Here is a 27,070-nt window from a genome sequence, read left to right on the forward strand (position 1 = left end):
TGACCCCACTCTGTCAATGTAACACACCCAGTGAAGTGCAGACTGACCCCACTCTGTCAAAGTAACTCACCCAGGTAAGAGCAGACTGACCCCACTATGTCAATGTAACACAACCAGGGAAGTGCAGACTGACCTCACTCTGTCAATGTAACACACCCAGGGAAGAGCAGACTGACCCCACTCTGTCAAAGTAACACACCCAGTGAAGAGCAGACTGTCCTCACTCTGTCAAAGTACCACAGCTAGGGAACAGCAGAATGACCCCAGTCTGTCAATGTAACTCACCCAGGGAAGACAGACTGACCACATTCTGTCAATGCAACACACCCAGGGAGAAGCAGTCAGACCTGACTCTGTCAATGAAACTCACCCAGGGAAGAGCAGAGTGACACCACTCTGTTAATGCAAGACACCCAGTGAAGAGCAGACTGACCGCACTCTGTCAATGTAACTCACCCAGGGAAGAGCAGAGTGACCCCACTCTGTCAATGTAACACAACCAGGGAAGTGCAGACTGACCCCACCCTGTCAATGTAACACACACGGGGAAGAGCAGTCAGACCCCACTCTGTCAATGTAACACCACCAGGGAAGTGCAGACTGACCCCACTCTGTCAATGTAACACACCCAGTGAAGTGCAGACTGACCCCACTCTGTCAAAGTAACTCACCCAGGGAAGAGCAGATTGACCCCACTCTGTCAATATAACACAACCAGGGAAGTGCAGACTGACCCAACTCTGTCAATGTAACTCACCCGGGGAAGAGCAGACTGACCGTCTCTGTCAATGTAACACAACCAGGGAAGTGCAGACTGACCTCACTCTGTCAATGTAACACACCAAGGGAAGAGCAGACTTACCGCACTCTGTCAATGTAGCACACCCAGTGAAGAGCAGACTGACCTCACTCTGCCAATGTACCACAGCCAGGGAAGAGCAGAATGACACCAGTCTGTCAATGTAACTCACCCAGGAAAGACAGACTGACCACATTCTGTCAATGTAACACACACAGGGAAGAGCAGGCTGACCCGACTCTGTCAATGTCACCCACCCAGGGAAGAGCAGACTGACCCCACTCTGTCATTGTAACACACCCAGGAAAGAGCAGACTGACCCCACTCTCTCAATGTAACACACGCAGGGAAGAGCAGACTGACACCACTCTGTCAGTGTAACAGACACAGGGAAGAGCAGACTGACCCGACTCTGTCAATGTAACTCACCCAGGGAAGAGCAGACTGACCACACTCAGTCAATGTAACACACCCAGGGAAGAGCAGACTAACCCCACTCTGACAATGTAACACACCCAGAGAAGAGCAGACTGACCCCACTCTGTCAATGTAACACAACCAGTGAAGAGCCGAGTGACCCCTCTCTGTCAATGTAACACACCCAGGGAAGAGCAGTCTGACCCCACTCTGTCAATGTAACACACCCAGGGAAGAGCAGTCAGACCCCACTCTGTCAATGAAACACACCCAGTGAAGTGCAGACTGACCCCACTCAGTCAAAGTAACTCACCCAGGGAAGAGCAGACTGACCCCAACATGTCAATGTAACACAACCAGGGAAGTGCAGACTGACCCCACCCTGTCAATGTAACACACACGGGGAAGAGCAGTCAGACCCCACTCTGTCAATGTAACACAACCAGGGACGTGCAGACTGACCCCACTCTGTCAATGTAACACACCCAGTGAAGTGCAGACTGACCCCACTCTGTCAAAGTAACTCACCCAGGGAAGAGCAGATTGACCCCACTCTGTCAATGTAACACAACCAGGGAAGTGTAGGCTGACCCAACTCTGTCAATGTAACTCACCCAGGGAAGAGCAGACTGACCGTCTCTGTCAATGTAACACAACCAGGGAAGTGCAGACTGACCTCACTCTGTCAATGTAACACACCAAGGGAAGAGCAGACTGACCCCACTCTGTCAATGTAACACAACCAGGGTAGAGCAGACTGACCCCACTCTGTCAATGTAACACACGCAAGGACATGCAGAATGACCCCACACTGTCAATGTAACACACACAGGGAAGAGCAGAGTGAGCCGACTCTTTAAATGTAACTCACACAGGGAAGAGCAGACTGACCTCACTCTGTCAATGTAACACACCCATGCAAGAGTTGACTTACCCCACTCTGTCAATGTAACACACCCAGGGTAGAACAGACTGACCTCACTCTGTCAATGTAACACACCGAAGGAAGAGAAGACTGACCTCACTCTGTCAATGTAACACACCAAAGGAAGAGAAGACTGACCTCACTCTGCAAAATTACTCACACAGGCAAGCGCAGGCTGACCCCGCTCTGTCAAACAATCATACACAGGCAAGAGCAGACTTTCTCCACTCTGTCAGCGTAACACACCCAGGGAATGGTAGACTGACCCCACACTGTCAATGTAACACACCCAGGGAAGATCAGGCTGACCCCACTCTGTCAATGAAACCCTCTCAGGGAAGAGCAGACTGACCTCACTCTGCGAAATTACTAACAGAATCAAGCGCAGACTGACCACACTCTGTCAATGTAACACACCGAGGGAAGAGCAGACTGACCTCACTCTGTCAATGTAACACACCCAGTGAAGAGCAGACTGACCCCACTCTGTAAATGTTACACACGCAGGGAAGAGCAGCCTGACCCTACTCTGTCAATTTAACCAACCCAGGGAAGAGCAGACTGACCCCACTCTGCCAATGTAACACAACCAGGGAAGTGCAGACTGACCTCACTCTGTCAATGTAACACACCCAGTGAAGAGCAGACTGACCCCACTCTGTCAATGTAACACACCCAGTGAAGAGCAGACTGACCAAACTCTGTCAATGTAACACACCCAGTGAAGAGCAGACTGACCCCACTCTGTCAATGTAACACACCCAGGGAAGAGCAGACTGACCCCACTCTGTCAATGTAACACACCCAGTGAAGAGCAGACTGACCCCACTCTGTCAATGTAACACACCCAGTGAAGAGCAGACTGACCCCACCATGTCAATGTAACACACCCAGTGAAGAGAAGACTGACCCCACTCTGTCAATGTAACACACCCAGGGAAGAGTAGACTGACCCCACTCTGTCAATGTAACACACCCTGTGAAGAGCAGGCTGACCCCACTCTGTCAATGTAACACACCCAGGGAAGAGCAGACTGACCCCACTCTGTCAATGTCACACACCCAGTGAAGAGCAGACTGGCCCCACTCTGTCAATGTAACACACCCAGAGAAGTGCAGATTGACCCCACTCTTTCAATGTAACACACCCAGGGAAGAGTAGACTGACCCCACTCTGTCAATATAACACACCCAGGGAAGAGCAGACTGACCCCACTCTGTCAATGTAACACACCCAGGGAAGAGCAGACTGACCCCACTCTCTCAATGTATCTCAACCTTGGAAGTGTGGTTTGACCCCTCTCTCGGAATGCAATACACCCATGGAGGAGTGTACTGACCTTCACTCTGTCAATGTAACCCAACCAAACAAGAGCAGACTGACAGCACTGTGACATACTAACTCCCACAGGCAAGAGCAGATGACCCAACAGATTAGATTAGATTAGATTAGATTACTTACAGTGTGGAAACAGGCCCTTCGGCCCAACAAGTCCACACCGCCCCGCCGAAGCGCAACCCACCCATACCCCTACGTTTACCCCTTACGTAACACTACAGGCAATTTAGCATGGCCAATTCACCTGACCTGCACATGTTTGGACTGTGGGAGGAAACCGGAGCACCCGGACGAAACCCACGCAGACACGGGGAGAACGTGCTAACTCCACACAGTTAGTCGCCTGAGGCGGGAATTGAACCCGGATCTCTGGCGCTGTGAGGCAGCAGTGCTAACCACTGTGCCACTGTGCCACCGTGCCGCCCACAAATGACCTGGTGGCCCGGTCAATCCAGGTGTTATGGTCTGGAATAAAATGTCTAGGTTTATGGGATAGACCGGATTAATCCCGTGGTTCGGGTCTGGAACACAGTGTGTGAGATTGTGGGATAGGCTGGAATATTTCAGGAGTTAGGGTCTGGAACACAGTGCTTGAGAGAGTGGGATATGTTGGATTAATCTAGAGGCAAGTGTCTGGAATACAGTGCCTGAGAGTGTGGGATAGGTCGGATTAATTCAGGGGTTAGGATCTGGAATACAGTGTATGAGAGTGTAGGGAGGTAAGGTCAATCCAGGGGTTAAGGTTTGTAATACATTGTCTGAGTTTATGGGATAGACTGGATTAATCCAGGGGTTAGGGTCTGGAATACAGTGTGTGAGTGTGGGATAGGCCGGAATATTCCAGGAGTTAGGGTCTGGAATGCAGTGCTTGAGAGAGTGGGATAGGTTGGACTAATCCCGGGGTAAGTATCTGGAATAGAGTGCCTGAGAGCGTGGGATAGGTCGGATTAATCCAGGGATTAGGGTCTGGAATACAGTGTGTGAGAGTGTGGGGAGGCCGGGTCAATCCAGGGGTTAGGGTCTGGTACAAAGTGCCGGAAAGTGTGGGGAAGGTTGATTCATTCCCAGGGTTAGAGTCTGGAACAAAGTGTGAGGGAGTGTGGGATAGGCCGGATTAATCCAGGCATGAGGGTCTGGAACAGAGTGTCTGAGAGCGTGGGATAGACTGGATTAATCAAGGGGTTACGGTCTGGTACAAAGTGCCTGAGAGTGTGGGGAGGCCGGGATAATCCAGGATTTAGTGTCTGGAAGTCAGTGTCTGAGAGTGTGGGATAGGTCGGGTCAATCCAATGGTTAGTGTCTGGAACACAGTCCCTGAGACTGTGGGATAGGCTGGAGTAATCCAGAAGTGGCCGGGTCAATCCAGGGATTAGGGTCTGGAACACAGTGTGTGAGTGTGGGATAGGCCGGAATAATCCAGGAGTAAGTGTCTAGAATACAGTGTCTGAGAGTGTGGGGACACCGGGTCAATCCCAGGGTTAGGGTCTGGAACGCAATGTCTGAAAGTGTGGGAAAGGCCAGACTAATTCAGGGGTTAGGGTCTGGAACACAGTGCTGAGAGTGTGTCTTGGCCGGATTAATCCATGGGTTAGGGACTGGAAACACAGTGTCAGAGAGTTTGGGGTGGCTGGGTCAATCCAGGGGTTAGGGTCTGGAACACAGTTTGTGAGTGTGCGATAGGCCGGAATATTCCAGGAGTTAGGGTCTGGAACACAGTGTCAGAGAGTTTGGGGTGGCCGGGTCAATCCAGGGGTTAGGGACTGGAACACAGTGTCAGAGAATTTGGGGTGGCCGGGTCAATCCAGGGGTTAAGGTTTGTAATACATTGTCTGAGTTTATGGGATAGACCAAATTAATCCAGGGGTTAGGGTCTGGAATACAGTGTGTGAGTGTGGGATAGGCTGGAATATTCCAAGAGTTAGGGTATGGAATGCATTGCTTGAGAGATTGGGATAGCTTGGAAAAATCCCAGGGTAACTATCTGGAATAGAGTGCCTGAGAGTGTGGGATAGGCTGGATTAATCCAGTGGTGAGGGTCTGGAATACAGTGTCTGAGAGTGTGGGATAGGCCGGATTAATCCAGGGGTTCGGGTCTGGAACAAAGTGCATGAGAGTGTGGGATAGGCCAGGTCAATCCAATTGTTAGTGTCTGGAACACAGTCCCTGAGACTCTGGGATAGGCTGGATTAATCCGGGAGTTAGGGTCTGCATCACAGTGCCTCAGAGTGTGGGATAAACTGGATTAATCCCGGGGTTAGGGTCTGGAATACAGTGTCTGAGAGTGTGATTGAGGCCGGGTCAATCCACTTGTTTGGGTCTGGAACGCAGTGTCGGACAGTGTGTGATAGGTCGGACTAATCCAGGGGTTATGGTCTGGAAACAGTGCCTGAGAGTGTGAGATAGGCCGGATTAATCCAGGGGTTCGGGTCTGGAACGCAGTGCCTGAGAGTGTGGGATAGGCCAGGTCAATCCAATTGTTAGTGTTGGAACACAGTCCCTGAGACTCTGGGATAGGCTGGATTAATCCGGGAGTTAGGGTCTGCATCACAGTGCCTCAGAGTGTGGGATAGGCTGGATTAATCCCGGGGTTAGGGTCTGGAATACAGTGTCTGAGAGTGTGATTGAGGCCGGGTCAATCCACTTGTTTGGGTCTGGAACGCAGTGTCGGACAGTGTGTGATAGGTCGGACTAATCCAGGGGTTATGGTCTGGAAACAGTGCCTGAGAGTGTGGGATAGGCCGGATTAATCCAGGGGTTAGGGTCTGGAACACAGTGCCTGAGAGTGTGGGATAGGCCGGGTCAATCCATGGGTTAGGGACTGGAAAACAGTGTCAGAGAATTTGGGGTGGCCGGGTCAATCCAGGGATTAGGGTCTGGAACACAGTGTGTGAGTGTGGGATAGGCTGGAATAATCCAGGAGTTAGGGTCTGGAATGCTGTGCTTGAGAGTGTGGGATAGGCCGGAATAATCCAGGAGTAAGTGTCTAGAATACAGTGTCTGAGAGTGTTGGGACACCGGGTCAATCCCAGGGTTAGGGTCTGGAACAAAATGTCTGAGCGTGAGGGATCAGCCAGATTAATCCAGGGGTTAGGGTCTGGAACAAAGTGCCTGAGAGTTTGCGGAGGCCGGAATAATCCAGGTGTTAGGGTCTGGAACTCAGTGTCTGAGAGTATGGGTTAGGCCGGATTAATTCAGGGGTTAGGGTCTGGAACACAGTGCCTGAGAGTGTGGGGTAGGCCGGAATAATCCAGGTTTTAGGGTCTGGAACTCAGTGTCTGAGAGTGTGGGGTAGGCCGGAATAATCCATGGGTTAGGGTCTGGAACACGGTGTCTGAGAGAGTGTGTTAGGCCGGATTAATCCAGGGGTTCGGGTCTGGAACAAAGTGCATGAGAGTGTGGGATAGGCCAGGTCAATCCAATTGTTAGTGTCTGGAACACAGTCCCTGAGACTCTGGGATAGGCTGGATTAATCCGGGAGTTAGGGTCTGCATCACAGTGCCTCAGAGTGTGGGATAGGCTGGATTATTCCAGGAGTTAGGGTCTGGAATACAGTGTCTGAGAGTGTGATTGAGGCCGGGTCAATTCACTTGTTAGGGTCTGGAACGCAGTGTCGGACAGTGTGTGATAGGTCGGACTAATCCAGGGGTTATGGTCTCGAAACAGTGCCTGAGAGTGTGGGATAGGCCGGCTTAATCCAGGGGTTAGGGTCTGGAACACAGTGCCTGAGAGTGTGGGATAGGTCAGGTCAATCCATGGGTTAGGGACTGGAAAACAGTGTCAGAGAATTTGGGGTGGCCGGGTCAATCCAGGGATTAGGGTCTGGAACACAGTGTGTGAGTGTGGGATAGGCTGGAATAATCCAGGAGTTAGGGTCTGGAATGCAGTGCTTGAGAGTGTGGGATAGGCCGGAATAATCCAGGAGTAAGTGTCTAGAATACAGTGTCTGAGAGTGTGGGGACATCGGCTCAATCCCAGGGTTAGGAACTGGAACAAAATGTCTGAGCGTGAGGGATCAGCCAGATTAATCCAGGGGTTAGGGTCTGGAACAAAGTGCCTGAGAGTGTGCGGAGGCCGGAATAATCCAGGTGTTAGGGTCTGGAACTCAGTGTCTGAGAGTATGGGGTAAGCCGGATTAATGCAGGGGTTAGGGTCTGGAACACAGTGCCTGAGAGTGTGGGGTAGGCCCGATTAATCCAGGTGTTAGGGTCTGGAACACAGTGCCTGAGAGTGTGTGATAGGCCGGATTAATCCAGGTTTTAGGGTCTGGAACTCAGTGTCTGAGAGTGTGGGGTAGGCCGGAATAATCCATGGGTTAGGGTCTGGAACACAGTGTCCGAGAGAGTGGGTTAGGCCGGATTAATCCAGGGGTTCGGGTCTGGAACAAAGTGCATGAGAGTGTGGGAGAGGCCAGGTCAATCCAATTGTTAGTGTCTGGAACATAGTCCCTGAGACTCTGGGATAGGCTGGATTAATCCGGGAGTTAGGGTCTGCATCACAGTGCCTCAGAGTGTGGGATAGGCTGGATTAATCCAGGGGTTAGGGTCTGGAATACAGTGTCTGAGAGTGTGATTGAGGCCGGGTCAATCCACTTGTTAGGGTCTGGAACGCAGTGTCGGACAGTGTGTGATAGGTCGGACTAATCCAGGGGTTTTGGTCTGGAAACAGTGCCTGAGACTGTGGGTTAGGCCGGATTAATCCAGGGGTTAGGGTCTGGAACACAGTGCCTGAGAGTGTGGGATAGGCCGGGTCAATCCATGGGTTAGGGACTGGAAAACAGTGTCAGAGAATTTGCGGTGGCCGGGTCAATCCAGGGATTAGGGTCTGGAACACAGTGTGTGAGTGTGGGATAGGCTGGAATAATCCAGGAGTTAGGGTCTGGAATGCTGTGCTTGAGAGTGTGGGATAGGCCGGAATAATCCAGGAGTAAGTGTCTAGAATACAGTGTCTGAGAGTGTGGGGACACCGGGTCAATCCCAGGGTTAGGGTCTGGAATAAAATGTCTGAGCGTGAGGGATCAGCCAGATTAATCCAGGGGTTAGGGTCTGGAACAAAGTGCCTGAGAGTTTGCGGAGGCCGGAATAATCCAGGTGTTCTGGTCTGGAACTCAGTGTCTGAGAGTATGGGGTAGGCCCGATTAATCCAGGGGTTAGGGTCTGGAACACAGTGCCTGAGAGTGTGGGGTACGCCGGAATAATCCAGGTTTTAGGGTCTGGAACTCAGTGTCTGAGAGTATGGTGTAGGCCGGATTAATGCAGGGGTTAGGGTCTGGAATACAGTGCCTGAGAGTGTGAGGTAGGCCGGAATAATCCAGCTGTTAGGGTCTGGAACACAGTGCCTGAGAGTGTGTGATAGGCCGGATTAATCCAGGTTTTAGGGTCTGGAACTCAGTGTCTGAGAGTGTGGGGTAGGCCGGAATAATCCATGTGTTAGGGTCTGGAACACAGTGTCTGAGAGAGTGGGTTAGGCCGGATTAATTCAGGGGTTCGGGTCTGGAACAAAGTGCATGAGAGTGTGGGATAGGCCAGGTCAATCCAATTGTTAGTGTCTGGAACACAGTCCCTGAGACTCTGGGATAGGCTGGATTAATCCGGGAGTTAGGGTCTGCATCACAGTGCCTCAGAGTGTGGGATAGGCTGGATTAATCCAGGGGTTAGGGTCTGGAATACAGTGTCTGAGAGTGTGATTGAGGCCGGGTCAATCCACTTGTTAGGGTCTGGAACGCAGTGTTGGACAGTGTGTGGTAGGTCGGACTAATCCAGGGGTTTTGTTCTGGAAACAGTGCCTGAGACTGTGGGATAGGCCGGATTAATCCAGGGGTTAGGGTCTGGAACACAGTGCCTGAGAGTGTGGGATAGGCCGGGTCAATCCATGGGTTAGGGACTGGAAAACAGTGTCAGAGAATTTGGGGTGGCCGGGTCAATCCAGGGATTAGGGTCTGGAACACAGTGTGTGAGTGTGGGATAGGCTGGAATAATCCAGGAGTTAGGGTCTGGAATGCTGTGCTTGAGAGTGTGGGATAGGCCGGAATAATCCAGGAGTAAGTGTCTAGAATACAGTGTCTGAGAGTGTGGGGACACCGGGTCAATCCCAGGGTTAGGGTCTGGAACAAAATGTCTGAGCGTGAGGGATCAGCCAGATTAATCCAGGGGTTAGGGTCTGGAACAACGTGCCTGAGAGTGTGCGGAGGCCGGAATAATCCAGGTGTTAGGGTCTGAAACTCAGTGTCTGAGAGTATGGGGTAGGCCGGATTAATCCAGGGTTTAGAGTCTGGAACACAGTGCCTGAGAGTGTGGGGTAGGCCGGAATAATCCAGGTGTTAGGGTCTGGAACACAGTGCCTGAGAGTGTGTGATAGGCCGGATTAATCCAGGTTTTAGGGTCTGGAACTCAGTGTCTGAGACTGTGGGGTAGGCCGGATTAATCCAGGGGTTAGGGTCTGGAACACCGTGTCTGAGAGAGTGGGTTAGGCCGGATTAATCCAGATTTTAGGGTCTGGAACTCAGTGTCTGAGAGTGTAGGGTAGGCCGGAATAATCCATGGGTTAGGGTCTGGAACACAGTGTTTGAGAATGTGGGATAGGCCGGATTATTCCAGTGTTAAGGTCTGGAACACAGTGTTTGAGAGTGTGGGAAAGGTCAGATTAATCCAGGGGTTACGGGCTGGAACACAGTGTCTGAGAGAGTGGGATAGGCCGGATTAATCCAGTGTTAAGGTCTGGAACACAGTGTTTGAGAATGTGGGATAGGCTGGATTATTCCAGGGATAATGTCTGGAACACAGTGTTTGGGAGTGTGGGAAAGGCCAGAATAATCCAGGAGTTACGGGCTGGAACACAGTGTCTGAGAGTGGGATAGGCCGGATTATTCCAGCAGTTTAGATCTGTAATACAGTGTCTGCGGGAGTAGAATAGGCCAGATTTATCCAGGTGTTCGGGTCTGGAACAAAGTGTCTGAGAGTGTGGGATAGGCCAGATTACTCCAGAAATTAGGGTCTGGAATACAGAGCCTGAGAGTGTGGGATCGGCCAGAATATTCCAGGAGTTAGGGTCTGGAACGCAGTGCTTGAGAGAGTGGGATAGGTCGGATTAATCCAGGGGTTTGGGTCTGCATCACAGTGCCTCAGATTGTGGAATGGGTCAGATTAATCCTGGGTTTAGGGTCTCGAACACAGTGCCTGAGACTCTGGGGGAGGCCGGAATAATCTAGGGGTGAGGGTCTAGAACACAGTGTCTGATAGTGTGCTGGAGGCCGGGTCAATCCAGAGGTAAGGGTCTGGAATGCAGTGTCAGAGACTGTGTGATAGGTCGGATTAATCCAGAGGTTAGGGTCTGGAACACAGTGCCTGAGACTCTGGGGGAGGCCGGAATAATCTAGGGGTGAGGGTCTGGAACACAGTGTCTGATAGTGTGCTGGAGGCCGGGTCAATCCAGAGGTAAGGGTCTGGAACGCAGTGTCAGAGACTGTGTGATAGGTCAGATTAATCCAGAGGTTAGGGTCTGGAACACAGTGTCAGAGAGTGTGGGATAGGCCGAATTACTCCAGGAATTTGTGTCTGGAAAACAGAGCCTGAGAGTGTGTAATGGCCGATTAATCCATGGGTTAGGGACTTGACACAGTGTCAGAGAGTTTGGGGTGGCTGGTTCAATCCAGTGGTTCGGATCTGGAACACAGTGTGTGAGTGAGTGATAGGCCGGAATATTCTAGGAGTTAGGGTCGGGAACACAGTGCTTGAGAGTGTGGGATAGGTCGGATTAATCCAGGGGTAAGTGTCTGGAATACAGTGCCTGAGAGTGTGGGATAGGCCGGATTAATCCAGAGGTTAGTGTCTGGAACACTGTCTGAGAGTGTGGGGACAGCGGATTAATCCAGGGGTTAGGGTCTGGAACACAGTGTCAGAGAGTGTGGGATAGGCTGAATTAGTCCAGGGGTTAGGGTCTGGAACACAATGTCTGAGCATGAGGGATAGGCCAGATTATTCCAGGTGTTAAGGTCTGGAACACCGCATTTATAAGTGTGGGATAGGCTGGATTAATGCAGGAGTTAGGGTCTGGAACAAAGTGTCTGAGAGTGTGGAGTAGGCCAGATTAATCCTGGGGTTAGGGTCTGGAACACAGTGTCATAGAGTGTGGGACAGGCCGGATTCCTCCATGGGTTAGGGACTGGAACACAGGGTCAGAGGGTTTGGGGTGGCTGGGTCAATCCAGGTGTTAGGGTCTGGAACACAGTGTCAGAGAGTGTGGGGACATCAGATTAATCCAGGGGTGAGGGTCTGGAACATAGTGCCCGAGAGTGTGGGATAGGCCAGATTAATCCAGAGGTTATGGTCTGGAATACAGTGTCTGAGAGTGTGGGGACATTGGATTAATCCAGGGGTGAGGGTCTGGAACATAGTGCCTGAGAGTGTGGGATAGGCCGGAATAATCCTGGGTTTAGGGTCTCAAACACAGTGCCTGAGAGTCTTGGGGAGGCCGGAATAATCCAGGGGTTAGGTTCTGAAACACAGTGTCTGAGAGTGTGAAGGATGCCGGGTCATTCCAGGGGTTAGGGTCTGAAACACAGTGTCTGAGAGTATGATGGAGGCCGGGTCAATCCAGAGGTTCGAGTCTGGAACGCAGTGTTTGAGAGTGTGTGATAGGTCGGATTAGTCCAGGGGTTAGTGTCTGGAACACAGTGTCAGAGAGTTTGGGGTGGCCGGGTCAATCCAGTAGTTTGGATCTGGAACACAATGTCTGAGTGTGAGGGATATGCCGGATTAATCCAGGTGTTAAGGTCTGGAACACAACATCTGAGAGTGTGGGATAGGCCGCATTTAATCCAACGGTTTGGGTCTGGAATACAGTGTCTGCGGGAGTAGAATAGCCTGGATTAATCCTGGGGTTAGGGTCTCGAACACAGTGTCTGAGAATCTGGGGGAGGCCAGATTAATCCAGGGGTTAGTATCTGAAACACAGTGTCTGAGAGTGTGGGATAGGCCGAGTCAATCCAGGGGTTAGGGTCTGGAATGCAGTGTCAGAGAGTGTGTGATAGGTCGGATTAATCCAGGCGTTAGGGTCTGGAACAAAGTGCCTGAGAGAGTGGGTTAGGCCAGATTACTCCAGGAATTAGGGTCCGGAACAGAGCCTAAGAGTGTGTATTGGTCGGATAAATCCAGGGGTTAGGGTCTGGAACACAGTGCCTGAGAGTGTGCAGAGGAAAGAATAATCCAGGATTTAGTGGCTGGAACATAGTGTCTGAGAGTGTGGGGTAGGCTGGGTCAATCCAGTGATTCGGGTCTGGAACACAATTTTCCGTCGGTGGGATAGGCCAGAATATTCCAGGAGTTAGGGTCTGGAACGCAGTGCTTGAGAGTGTGGGATAGTTCGGATTAATCCAGGGGTTAGGGTCTCGAACACAGTGTCTGAGCGTGTGGGGACACCGGATTAATCCAGGGGTTAGGGTCTGGAACACAGCGTTTGAGAATGTGGGATCGGCCGTATTAATCCAGGGGTTAGGGTCTGGTACAAAGTGCCGGAAAGTGTGGGGAAGGCCGATTCAATCCCGGGGCTAGAGTCTGGGACAAAGTGTCTGGGAGTGTGGGATAGGCCTGATTAATCCAGGCATTAGGGTCTGGAACACAGTGTCTGAGAGTGTGAGAGAGCCCCGATTAAACCAGGGGTTAGGGTCCAGAACAAAGTGCATGAGAGTGTGGGGAGGCCGGAATAATCCAGGGGTTAGGGTCTGGAGCACAGTGTGTGAGAGTGTGGGGTAGGCTGCATTAATCCTGGCCTTAGGGTCGCAAACACAGTGCCTGAGAGTCTGGAGGAGGGCCGAATAATCAAGGGGTTAGGGTCTGGAACGCAGTGTCTGAGAGTGTGGAATAGGCCAAATTAATCCAGGGGTTAGGGGCTGGAACACTGTGTCAGAGACTTTGGGGTGGCCGGGTCAATCCATGGGTTAGGGTCTGGAACACAATGTCTGAGCATGAGTGAGTGGCCAGATTAATCCAGTTTTAAGGACTGGAACACAGCATTTGAGAATGTGGGATAGGCTGGATTAATGCAGGAGTTAGGGTCTGGAACACAGTGTCTGAGAGTGTGGGTTAGGCCGGATTAACCCAGGGTTTAGGGTCTGGAACACAGTGATGAGAGTGTAGGATAGGCTGGATTAATCCAGGGGTTAGTGTGTGTAATACAATGTCTGAGAGTGTGGGATAGGCCATTTCTATCCAGGGGTTAGGGTCTGGAATACAGTGTCTGAGAGTGTGGGGAGGCTGGTTCAATGCAGCGGTTAGGTTCTGGAACACAATGCCTGAGAGTGTGGGATAGGCGTAATTATTCCAGCGGTTTGGTTCTTGAATACAGTGTCTGTGGGAGTCGGATAGGCCGGATTAATCCAGGGGTTAGGGTCTGGTACAAAATGCTGGAAACTGTGGGGAAGGCCAATTCAATCCCGGGGCTAGAGTCTGGAACAAAGTGTCTGGGAGTGTGTGATAGGCCGGATTATTCCAGGAGTTAGTGTCTGGAATGCATTGCTTGAGGGAGTGGGATAGGTCGGATTAATCCAGGGGTTAGGGTCTGGAACAAAGTGCCTGAGAGTGTGGGGTGGCCGGAATAATCCAGGATTTAGTGTCTGGAGCACAGTGTGTGAGAGTGTGGAATAGGCCAGATCAATTCAATGGTTAGTGTCTGGAACACAGTCCCTGAGAGTCTGGGATAGGCCGGATTAATCCAGGGGTTAGGGTCTGCATCACAGTGCCTCAGAGTTTGGAATGGGCCGGATTAATCCTGAGTTTAGGGTCTCGAACACAGTGCCTGAGAGTCTGGGGGAGGCCGGAATAATCCAGGGGTTAGGGTCTGAAACACAGTGTCTGAGAGTGTGATGGATGCCGGGTCAATCCAGGGGTTAGGGTCTGGAACACAGTGTCTGAAAGTGTGGAGTAGGCAAAATTAATCCAGGGGTTACGGTCTGGAACACAGTGTCTGAAAGTGTGGAGTAGGCAAAATTAATCCAGGGGTTACGGTCTGGAACACAGTGTCTGAGAGAGTGGGATAGGTTGGATTAATCCAGGTGATAAGTGTCTGGAATACAGCATTTATGAGTGTGGGATAGGCTGGATTAATGCAGGAGTTAGGGTCTGGAACACCGTATCTGAGAGTGTGGGATAGGCCAGGTCAATCCAGGGGTTATGGTCTGGAAAACAGTTTCTGAGAGTGTGGGCTAGGCCGAATTACTCCAGGAATTAGGGTCTGGAACACAGTGTCAGAGAGTTTGGGGTGGCCGGGTCAATCCAATGGTTCAGGTCTGGAACACAGTGTTTGAGTGTGGGATATACCAGAACATTCCAGGAGTTACGGTCTGGAACGCAGTGCAAGAGAGAGTGGGATAGGTCGGATTAATCCAGGGGTAAGTGTCTGGAATACAGTGCCTGAGATTGTGGGATAGGCCGGATTAATCCAGGAGTTAGGGTCTCGAACACAGTGTCTGAGAGTGTGAGGACACCGGATTAATCCAGGGGTTAGGGTCTGGAACACAGTGCCCGAGAGTGTGAGATAGGCCGGGTCAATCCAGAGGTTAGGGTCTGGAACACAATGTCTGAGCGTGAGGGATAGGCCAGATTATTCCAGGTGTTAAGGTCTGGAACACTGCATTTGAGAGTGTGGGATAGGCTGGATTAATGCAGGAGTTAGAGTCTGGAACAAAGTGTCTGAGACTATGTGATAGGCCGGATTAATCCAGGCCTTAGAGTCTGGAACACAGTGTCAGAGAGTGTGGGGAGGCCGGAGTAATCAAGGGGTTAGGGTCTGGAACACATTGTCTGAGAGTGTGGGATAGGCCAGATTAATCCAGGCATTAGGGTCTGGAACACAGTGTCTGAGAGAGTGGGGAGGCCGGAATAATCCAGGTGTTAGGGTCTGGAACACATTGTCTGAGAGTGTGGGATTGGCCAGATTAATCCAGGGGTTAGGGTCTGGAACACAGTGCCTGAGAGTGTGGAATGGGCCGGATTAATCCTGGGTTTGGGGCTCGAATACAGGACCTGAGAGTCTGGGGGAGGCCGGAATAATCCAGGGGTTAGGTTCTGAAACACAGCGTCTGAGAGTGTGATGGATGCCGGGTTAATCCAGGGGTTAGGGTCTGGAACGCAGTGTCTGAGAGTGTGTGATAGGCCGGATTAATCCAGGGGTTAGGGTCTGGAACACAATGCCTAAAAGTGTGGGATAGGCCGGATTATTCAAGCAGTTTGGGTCTGGAATACAGTGTCTGCAGGAGTAGGATAGGCCGGATTAAACCAGGTGTTAGAGTCTGGTACAAAGTGCTGGAAAGTGTGGGGAAGGCCGATTCAATCCCGGGGCTAAAGTCTGGAACGAAGTGTCTGGGAGTGTGTGATAGGCTGGATTAATCCAGGCATTAGGGTGTGGAACACAGTGTCTGAGAGTGTGAGAGAGGCCGGATTAATCCAGGGTTTAAGGTCTTGAACAAAGTGCATGAGAGTGTGAGGAGGCCAGTATAATCCAGGGGTTAGGGTCTGGAACAAAGTGTCTGAGAGTGTGGAATATGCCGGATCAATCCAATGGTTAGTGTCTGGAACACAGTGCCTGAGACTGTGTATTGGCCGGATTAATCCATGGGTTAGGGATTGGAACAAAGTGTCAGAGAGTTTAGGGTGGCCGGGTCAATCCAGGAATTTGGGTCTGGAACACAGTGCGTTAGAGTGTGGAATAGGCCGGATTGATCCAGGCATTCGAGTCTGGAACACAGGGCCTGAGAGTGTGGGAGAGGCCAGATTAATCCTGGGTTTAGTGTCTGGAACACAGTGTCTGAGAGTGTGGGATAGGCCGGATTAATCCAGGTGTGAGCATCTGGAACGCAATGTGTGAGTGTGAGATAGGCCGGAATATTCCAGGAGTTAGGGTCTGGAATGCAGTGCTTGAGAGAGTGGGAAAGGTCTGATTAATCCAGGGGTCAGTGTCTGGAATACTGTGCCTGAGAGTGTGGGATAGGCCGGATTAATCCAGGGTTTAGGGTCTGGAACAAAGTGTCTAAGAGTCTGGGGTAGTCCGGGTCAATTCAATCGTTAGGGTCTGGAACACAGTGTCTGAGCAAGTGGGAAAGGCCGGATTAATCCAGGGATTAGGCTCTTGAACACAGGGCCTGAGAGTGTGGGGGTGGCCGGATTAATCCTGGGCCTAGTGTCTGGAACACTGTGTCTGAGAGTGTGGTATAGGCCAGATTAATACAGGGGTTCAGGTCTGGAACAATGTATCTGAGAGTGTGGGGTAGTCCGGATTAATCCAGATGTTAGGGACTGGTAAAAAGTGCCAGAAAGTGTGGGGAAGGCCGATTCAATCCCGGGGTTAGAGTCAGGAACAAAGTGTCTGGGAGTGTGGGATAGGCCCGATCAATCCAGTGGTTAGAGTCTGGAAGACAGTGTCTGATGGTGTGGGATAGTCTGGAAAAGTCCAGGGTTTAGGGTCAGGAATACAGTCTCTGAGAGAGTGGGATAGGCTGAAAAGATCCAGGGTTTAGTGTCTGGAAAACAGTGTCTGAGAGAGTGCGATAGGCCTGATTAATCCAGTGGTTAGGGTCTGGAACAAAGTGTCTGGGAGTGTGGGATAGGCTGGAAAAGATCCAGGGTTAGGGTCTGGAACAAAGTGACTGAAAGTGTGGGATAGTCTGCAAAAATCCAGGGTTTAAGGTCAGGAACACAGTGTCTGAGAGTGTGGGATACGCTGGATTAATCCAGTGGTTAGGGTCTTGAACACAATGTCAGAGATTATGGGATAGGCCGGATTAATCCAGCGATTTGGGTCCGGGATACAGTGTCTGTGGGAGTAGGATAGGCCGGATTAATCCAGGTGTTCGGGACTGGTACAAAGTGCCAGAAAGTGTGGGGAAGGCCGATTCAATTCCAGGGTTAGAGTCTGGAACAAAGTGTCTGGGAATGTGGGACAGGCAGGATTAATGCAGGGATTAGGGTCTGGAAGACAGTGCCTGAGAGTGTGGGATAGGCCAGGACCATCCAATGGTGAGTGTCTGGAACGCATTGTGTGAGTGTGAGATTGGCCGGAATATTCCAGGAGTTAGGGTCTGGAACGCAGTGCTTGAGAGTGTGGGATAGGTCGGATCAATCCAGGGGTTAGCGTCTGGAACACAGTCCCTGAGACTGTGGGATAGGCCAGGTCAATCCAATAGTTAGTGTCTGGAACACAGTTCCTGAGACTGGGATAGGTCTGATTAATCCAGGGGTTAGGGTCTGCATCACAGTGGCTCAGAGTGTGGAATGGGCCGGATTAATCCTACGTTTAGGGTCTCGAGCACAGTGCCTGAGAGTCTGGGGGAGGCCGGAATAATCCAGGGGTTAGGGTCAGGAACGCAATGTCTGAGAGTGTGGGATGGCCCAGATTAATCCAGGGATTCGGGTCTGGAACAAAGTGTCTGAGAGTGTGGGTTAGGACGGATTACTCCAGGAATTAGTGTCTGGAACACAGAACCTGAGAGTGTGTATTGGCCGGATTAATCCATAGGTTAGGGTCTGGAACACAGTGTCAGAGAGTTTTGGGTGGCCGGGTCAATCCAGGCGTTAGGATCTGGAATACATTGAGTTTATGGGATAGACCGGATTAATCCAGGGGTAAGGGTCTGGAACAGTATGTGAGTGTGGGATAGGCCGGATTAATCCAGGCATTAGGGTCTGGAACACAGTGTCTGAGAGTGTGGGATAGGCCGGATTCATTCAGGGGTTAGGGTCAGGCCCAAACTGCTGTTAAATGTGGGATAGACCGTGTTAATCCAGGGGCTAGGGTCTGGAACACAGTGTCTGAGAGTGTGGGGTTGTCCGGTTCAATTCAATGGTTAGGGTCTGGAATGCAGTGTCAAAGAGTGTGGGACAGGCTGGAAAAATCCAGGGTTTAGGGTCTGGAACACAGTGTCTGAGAGTGTTGGATAGGCCGGATTAATTCAGGGGTTAGGGTCAGGCCCAAACTTCTGTTAAATGTGGGATAGGCCGTGTTAATCCAGGGGCTAGGGTCTGGAACACAGTGTCTGAGAGTGTGGGGTAGTCCGGTTCAATTCAATGGTTAGGGTCTGGAATGCAGTGTCAAAGAGTGTGGGATAGGCTGGAAAAATCCAGGGTTTAGGGTCTGGAACATCGTGTCTGAGAGTGAGGGATAGGCCATAAAAATCCAGGGATTAGGGTCTGGAACACAGTGCCTGAGGTTGTGAGATAGGCCGGATTAATCCAGGGGTTAGGGTCTGGAACAGTGTCTGACGGTGTGGGATAATCTGGAAAAGTCCAGGGTTTAGTGTCAGGAATACAGTGTCTGAGAGTGTGGGAGAGGCTGGATTAATCCAGTGGTTAGTGTCTGGAACACAGGGACAGAGTGTGTGGGGGAGGCCGGATTAATCCAGGGGTTAGGGTCTGGAACACAGTGTCAGAAAGTGTGGGGTAGGCCGGATTAATCCAGGGGTTAGGTTCTAGAACACAGTGTCTGAGAGTGTGGGATAGGCCGTATTAATCCAGGGGATAGGGTCTGGAACACAGTGTCTGAGAGCGTGGGATAGGCCCAGTCAATCCAGGGGTTCGGGTCTGTAACACAGTATCCGAGAGTGTGCGGGAGGCCGGATTAATCCGGGGATTAGGGTCTGGAACACAGTGCCTGAGAGAGTGGGATGGGCCGGATTAATCCAGGGGTTAGGGTCTGGAAAACTGAGTCTGAGACAGTGGGATAAACCGGATTAATACAGGAATTAGGGTCTGGAACAGAGTGCCTGAGAGTGTGGGATAGGCCAGATTACTCCAGGGGTAAGGGTCTGGAACACAGTGTCTGATAGTGTGGGGTAGGCCGGATTAATCCAGTGGTTAGGATCTGGAACTATGAGAAACAAGGCTCACAGACTTCAATAATTGCAGTCCGAGACAAAATCTGAATGAGTAGTGTCCTTTATTTTACTCCAGCAAGAGGGTATGATGTCCAGTGTCTGTAAGGCAAGGGACATACACACCCCAAATTCAATTCATACACAATATTTATATAATTTAGTTTCTTTTGTTTTACATTGCTCCTCCCCTGTTTACATCTTCCACTTCCCTAAGACCGGCCCCCATTACTCCTGTTTATCTCTTGCCTTATCCGGCCTTGTCTGTGACAAAATGCTTATTCCTGGCCTCACAAGGCCATTTGACCTCATCCTGCTGTAGGTCATTGTTAGGCATATTCTTTCTTCATCATTATCTACTCCCTACATCTGTGCCTTTCCCGAGGCCGTTCTGATCCCTATGGCCCTTTTAATTGGGGCTTGTTCCTGTGTTTCTGTAAAAGTGGGAAAAGACGTTTATACCTACTATTTGTACAGGCGCATCTAGCTTAACTTCCTCCCCTCACAGCATCTTATCTGTAATATCTGTAATATCTACCATTGTTTTGCGGTCACATTTCATTCTTGCATACAATTTCAGCTAATACAATTATGTATTTCCTCCACATATTTCCATTCTTGTTGACTCAGCTCTTGGCTAAAACAATTACACACTGGTGTGAGTTCATTTGCCTTGTACAAGTAAATGGAATTGCAGAAGTAACACTAGTTTTCCCACATCCCACAATTTCCCCTTTTTCTTTAATTACCATTTGTTATCTTCTGCAATTTTTCTTTTAAGCATCGCCGCCGAAATTCGCAAGCATCATTCCGGAGATTTCATCCATCTTGGTCTCACTCATCCCATCATTATTTAGTCAATAAAGTTCCTCTGCCTGATTCCCTTTTAGGGGCATCTGTTTCATTAAGGCTGTCTCAATCAGTCTTTGGGTGAGTCCTCGTATACAGGGTATGATACAACAGCCAGTGGCCACCAATACCCCGGCTACTACTATCAGGGAATTAAGGATGGAAACCACCACCCCCTTCCATTTTCCAAACCATGATTCAAGCCATCCTGTGAGAGATGTGTCTACTCCTGAATTCTCAGCCAGTTCCTCTGCTAAGGTAGTCAATCCCCTTAAGGCCCGAATGATTGAAAAATCAAGTGCAGTTTTATTAGGAATAAAGGTGCACCAGCTTCCTCCTAACATCACACACACACACACCCTTTCCCCGCTAGAATCATATTAATGGCCATTCTGTTATCCGATGCCATCCTACGTGTCACATCAAGCCGTTCTGATATTCCTTTAACTGCATCTCTTGTATAATTTATAAATCGCTGTTGATTATAGAAAATGTAACTTACCCAATCTACATTTTTATTAATTGTTACCCACGAGAAGAGAGCTGACTCAAAGCCTGCTGCAATCTGGGTACGAGCCTTGAACTCATCAGTTAACACCCCCCCCCCCCCCCCACAGGGACTCCTCCACAATCGAGATAAATCCTGTCATCCAAAGAAGTGTCTAACAGTGATCTCTTACTCCTTCCCTTTTTCCCTCCTATCTTTTCCTTCTCAAATGCCAGGGTAAATGGAATTGCCAATTGTACAATTGCACATATCCCTCTCCAATCCGGAGGGAGGGTGGGTCTCAGTATTTTGCCTCCACAGTCCCACCACAGATCCGCTCAGGGAACCTTCAGTGCTGAGTAGTTCCCTCCCTTCTCCGTTTCGGTAACATCCTTAATCTCTGTACATAATTTCAGCTCCGCCCAAGTCTCCAGACAGATTTGTAACTCGTCTACGCACACACAACGTGTGATTTCTGTCTGCGGCTGGAAACGTGGGGGGTGGGGGGGGGGTGGGGGGGGGGGGGGTTGGCATCTTTCTTCTCTGAGGGAGGGAACATCAGAGATAGGGAGGTACAGTTCCTATCATTCCCATGCAGTTTCATCCTGATACAGGGCTATCATACATTCCATGCCCTTCCTGTCTCCCTTCCACCCGAGTGGAAAGGGAACCCCCTGGGCCACTGGCCCACCGGAGGCACATGCATAACAATTGGTCTTGTTCAGACTTTTTACAGTATACTTTACCCATTCAACCCAGGCATTTGCATCCCCATACCCAGTTTCTATTTTGATGGTCTGTTTTAAGTCCTTTCCCTGTGTAATTTTTACTCCTTTAGGGTCATTGGGAGGGGTGACCCAGTCGTTCTGCCCGTTTTCCCTGTCCTACAGTAATTCAAAAACAACAGCCCAAGAAATCGTTCCCATTTGCTTTCATTTCTATCCCAAATGTTTCATTTAATTGTATCTCATTGGTGCCCCCCCTCCCCCCGCCAGAATTGCTCTGTGCCATTTGGTTTTCTTCATCGTTAAGTATATTGGGTTACACTTTTTATCGGGACAATCACGAGCTGGTCGGAAGTGGGCCCAGTGTAATGTGACGAGACCATTATACCAAGTACTATCCCCAAAGCCATCCCCATAGGATTAAGATATAACTCTGAGCTGTGGTAGTGTCTCTTATTATCTACATCCCCACAATTTAAGCTGCATGCATCAGCGACTATTACTTGTGGATTATCATACTGAGGAACTGTTAATTATACATATGAAAATGATATTTGACAAAATCCCAATACTAAGAGAGCTAGCATCAAAACTCTAAGCATCTCCAGCAGTCTAAACATGATGGGGAAGCACAAAACGACTTAATATACAATCTTACAGAAATAATCCCACGCTCGCGTCACCACTGTATAATCAGTTACTCAAAGTCTCTTCAGTCCGAGTTTCACTGGGTCTTCCATTGATCCGACTGTCCAGACTTCTTCCTCAACTGGAGATTCCACTGGCCCTTTGATCCAAGTGTAGTGAGTCCAGCCTTTCCCCACCGTCCTTATTGCCGTTTCGGTCGTCAAAACAGCCTGATATGGCCCTTCCCAGTCCGGCTGCAATTTAGTCTCTGTCCATGATTTTACTAAGACCCAATCTCCCGGCTGGGTGGGATATACGGTGAATTGAAGGGGTGGAGTCTGTGCCAATAACCCCTGTTTCCTGAGGAAAGACTAACAGGAGGACAAGCCCAGTATATACTTCTTTAAAAACAAGTCTTTTGTTTCGGGAATTGGCAATTCTCCATTCATTCCCAGGTAAGGTAATCCAAATAAGATTTCATAGGGGGATAGTCCCAAATCTTTCTTTGGGGCTGTTCGTACTCACAAGAGAGCTATAGGGAAACATTTGGTCCAAGGGAGTCTGGTTTCTATTATCAATTTAGAGAGCTGTCATTTGAGTGTTCGGTTCATTCTCTCAACCTTTCCCGATGATGGCGGGTGCCATGGAGGATGGAGCTCCCAGGAAATTCCCAACCCTTTCGTTACCCCCGAAACACTTTATAGGTAAAATGAGTTCCTTGGTCAGAATCTATACGGTTCACTAGCCCATATCGGGGAATTATGTGTTCTAATATTGTTTTAGACACCCCATTCGCAGTGGCAGTAGCTCGGTAGTATGCTTCAACTCAACCAGATAGATGATCTACTATAACCAGCAAATATTTTAGTCTTCCTACTCTGGGTAGTTCAGTATAATCTACTTGCATACTCTGGATGGGTCTCAATCCCGGGTCACTTCCTCCTGGGGTCTGTTTTCTCAAAACTTTCTGATTTACCTTTCTGCATACTATACATCCCTCACATAATTGTTGAGCAATTGTATATATTCCTTTACATCCATATTCCCTAAGAACTAAATCACACATTGCTTGTACTCCCCAATGGCTGCCTCGATGTAGGACAGCCATAATCTCTCGCATCATCATTTTGTTTAACATTTCCCCTCCATCGGGTAACCTCCAATGCCCTTCTGCTGTTTTACAGCCCCTAAATCTCTCAATTCTTTTTCCTCTCTTTCAGTAAATATAGGAGCTTCCCGAGGACCTGGGACAGTAGGTATTAGGGAATGTATCACCACTTCTTGTGGGTTCAGGGCTGCTTCCTTAGCCACTGCATCGGCTAAACTATTTCCCCTAACTTCAGGTTCATTTCCTTTCTGATGACCATTTACATGCACTCCCGCTATTTCTCGGGGGAGTAATAGGGACTCCAAGACCCGTTTAATCAATTCCTCATGTACTAATTCCTTCCCTCGGCTATTGATCAGTCCTCTTTCCTGCCATATCTTTCCAAAAGTGCCAACACCAAATACATATTTAGAGTCAGTGAATACTGTTCCCTCTTTATTTTCTAACGCCCTAAGGGCTCTTTCCAATGCATAGAGTTCGCCGGTCTGAGCTGACCACCTATTTGGCAACCTTCCTGCCTCCACCACACTACCTTCCATCCCATCTACGACTGCATACCTATTATGTCTTTTCCCTTCAGTCACCCGGGATGATCCGTCTATGAAATGTCGGGCTCGTGCATGAAGCGGAAAATCTCTCAGGTCCATGTGGACCTTAGTTTGGTATTCTATAATGTCAAGGCAGCCGTGCCCTGGATTCTGAGTAGAGTCTCCTTCCCCTTTCCAAAGAAAGGCAGCTGGATTTAAACAATTGTCAGTGACCAACACTAGATCATCCTTTTCTATTAATATTGCCTCATAATTCAGAATCCGCTAGTCTGTCAACCATCGCCCAGCTTTTTGGTTTAGGATTGTTGTCAGTTGGTGTGGGGTGCTTACTATTAGGGCTCCCCCAAATGTAAGCTTTCTGCTTTCCCCCAACAACAGTGCAGTGGCAGCCACGGCCTGCACACACTCAGGCCACCCCCAGGATACTGGATCCAGTAGCTTCGAAAAATATGCTACTGGTTGTCTCATTCCTCCCCACCTCTGGGTTAATACTCCCAAAGCCGCTTCCTTATCTACAGTAACAAAGAGGTGGAAAGGTTTATTTAGGGAAGGTAAGGCTAACACGGGGGCATGGATCAGATCTCTTTTGAGTTCCCCAACTCGTTCTTTTTCCTCATCATCCCAACTTAGACATTTTGGTTCCTCCTCTAATAGTTTGAGATATAATGTCTTAGTCCTCTGAGCATAGGAATCAATCCACAATCTGCAATAACCCGTTAGACCTAAAAATCTGCGTGACTCCCTTTTAGTGCTGGGCAGTGGCATCCCCACTATTCCCTCTATCCGTTCCGGGCTTATCTTTCGTTTTCCCTCACTAACTAAATGTCCCAAGTATTTCACTTCTTGCTCCACATATTGTATTTTGTTTTTAGATACTCGCAGTCCCTGCTGACCCAGGAAATTCAATAATGTGTTCGTGGCTTCTACTACTCTTTCTCTTCTTTTTCCTGTTACTAAGAGGTCGTCTACATACTGCAACAGGGTAGTCCCCTTGGGGCTGCTAAATTTCAATAATATTTGTTCTGACATCTGTCTAAATAAATTCAGGGATTGTGTAAACCCCTGGGGGAGCACGGCCCACCGGTATTGCTGTTTCTGTCCTGTCTTAGGGTCTTCCCACTCAAAGGCAAACAAATTCCTACCTTCCTCTACCAAGGGACAAGCCCAAAAGGCATCCTTTAAACCTATCACATTAAATCATTTGTGGTCAAGAGGGATCTCACTTAATAAGGTATCGGGGTTTGGCACCACTGGCTGCCTGATCTGTACTATTTGATTTAATGTTCTCAAATCCTGCACAAATCGATAAGTTCCATCGGATTTCCGCACTGGTAGAATTGGGGTATTATAAGGAGACATACATGGCTCCAACAGTCCTTCTCTAATCAATCCTTCAATTACTGGCTTCAATTACTCGTTTACCTTCTATGGAAATGGGATATTGTCGCTCACAGACAACGTCCCCTTTCCTTTTTAAATTTACTTCAAGGGGTGGGATCTGTAATTTTCCACGATTCCCTTCTCTAGCCCATACAGTAGGGTCTATCTCTCTCTCCACATCCTCTGTCAACATTACCATTTGTACAACTAATTCTTTTTCCTGAATTCCAATCCCCAGTCCTAAGAGGATAATTAAATCTCTCCGTAGTAAGTTACTTCCTATATCAGGGATATACAACAGTTCCCCTGTGACCCTATCCTTAGGACCTTCTATCATCATAGGTTCAAATACTGGAACAGTAAATCCCTCCCCTTTTACCCCAAAAACAGTAATTGACCGTGTTGACATTCCTACTTTCTTTGGTTTAAAATTCAGCGATGACCGTGCTGCCCCCATATCTACTAGGAAGACTACCTCTTCCCTATAGGGTCCCACCTTTAGGTTTATCAAGGGTTCCTGGTGGGCCCCCGAGGGCAGGAACCCCTGACATCCCTATTCTTCATCCAAATTCATAAGCGGAATTGCCCTCTCTTGCCTATTCAGAGCCGGACATTCCCGCTTAAAGTGCCCTATCTTTCCGCAATAATAGCATCCTGCCTGTGGAGCCTTCCATCTCTGCCCCTGTCACTCGAACCCTCTATCAAATACTCCCCCTTGTCCTCTCCCTCTCTCTCTCCCTTTCCCCCTTCCTCTCTATCCTACATGCTGCCACCCACCGCTTCGGTTGCTCACGATTGGTTCCATTCTTTTCTTAACTACCTCATCAACCGTAGCTACCATCATTTTCACCTTCTGTTTTTGTCTCTCATCCTCTCTCTTTACAAACACTTTCTGTGCCTTTCTTAACAATTCATCTAATGGCTTTTCACTCCACCCTTCTATCTTCTGTATCTTTCTCTGTATGTCTGGCCATGCCTTTGTCACAAAATGTACTTTCAAAAGTACATTTTGCTCCCCGTATAAGTCCCCTTTCTTCCCCAGTAAATAGTATATTCAAAACAGACATTAACTCAGCCCACGTATACAGACTGGGCCCCAAGAATTGATCAATTTGTTCAGACAACCCTACCGGATCCTCAGCCAGGACCTTCATTTCTTTTTTAAATGTTCTGACCTCCCCACTGGTGAGGCGGGGGGGGTCACTTCCAAACCCAAACTCTTTGTCCCCTAATGGTACCTCCCAAAGGAGATAACTCTTCACGTTCTTCCCTTTTTTTTGTTATCCCCCCTTAGGCTTTGATTTAGATCCTCCGGAGGCCTCCTCTACATCTACTGTAGCTTTCCTTTCTTTTGCTGAGGATTAAGGTTCAGGAACAACAACATTCCTGTCCACCGCCCCTTCATCCTCCTCTTGTGGGTCATCCGTTCCCTGTCCCCGTCTGTCTGTCTCTCCTCCTCCCCCATTTTCACCTAATCTGATTTTATGGTACGTGGGCGGGGGGCAAACAGCCAAGAGGATCTCAGGGACTGGGTGGGGAAGAGGGGAAAGTACCTTGTCTTTACTACCATCATTCCCAAACTGCCCTTCCAACAGGACACATAGTCTGCCTCTTCTTGACTAAAAGGTTGTTTTTCATTCACATACAAATCTAAATACTGACAGACCCAATCCTCGTCCGAACCATACTTTGGTCAGAAGACAGTAGGATGAAGGATTGGTTCTTTGGTCCATACTAAACAACAATATTTCATCATTTTCTTTTTATCTTTTTCCCTTGTACAAGTGTTACTTGTCCATTCCCGCAACACCCTCCCCAACAGACTTTCAGGAGGAATGTTACCAGGGAGTAGTAGAAGCCACGAACAAATTATTGAATTCCCTGGGTCAGCAAGGACTGCGAGTATCTAACAGCAAACTACAATATGTGGAGCAAGAAGTGAAATACTTGGGACATTTAGTTAGTGAGGGAAAGCGAAAGAAAGGCCCGGAACGGATAGAGGGAATAGTGGGG

The sequence above is a fragment of the Chiloscyllium punctatum genome, chromosome 33 (genome assembly GCF_047496795.1).
Source record: "Chiloscyllium punctatum isolate Juve2018m chromosome 33, sChiPun1.3, whole genome shotgun sequence".
In the NCBI taxonomy this organism is placed as follows: domain Eukaryota; kingdom Metazoa; phylum Chordata; class Chondrichthyes; order Orectolobiformes; family Hemiscylliidae; genus Chiloscyllium; species Chiloscyllium punctatum.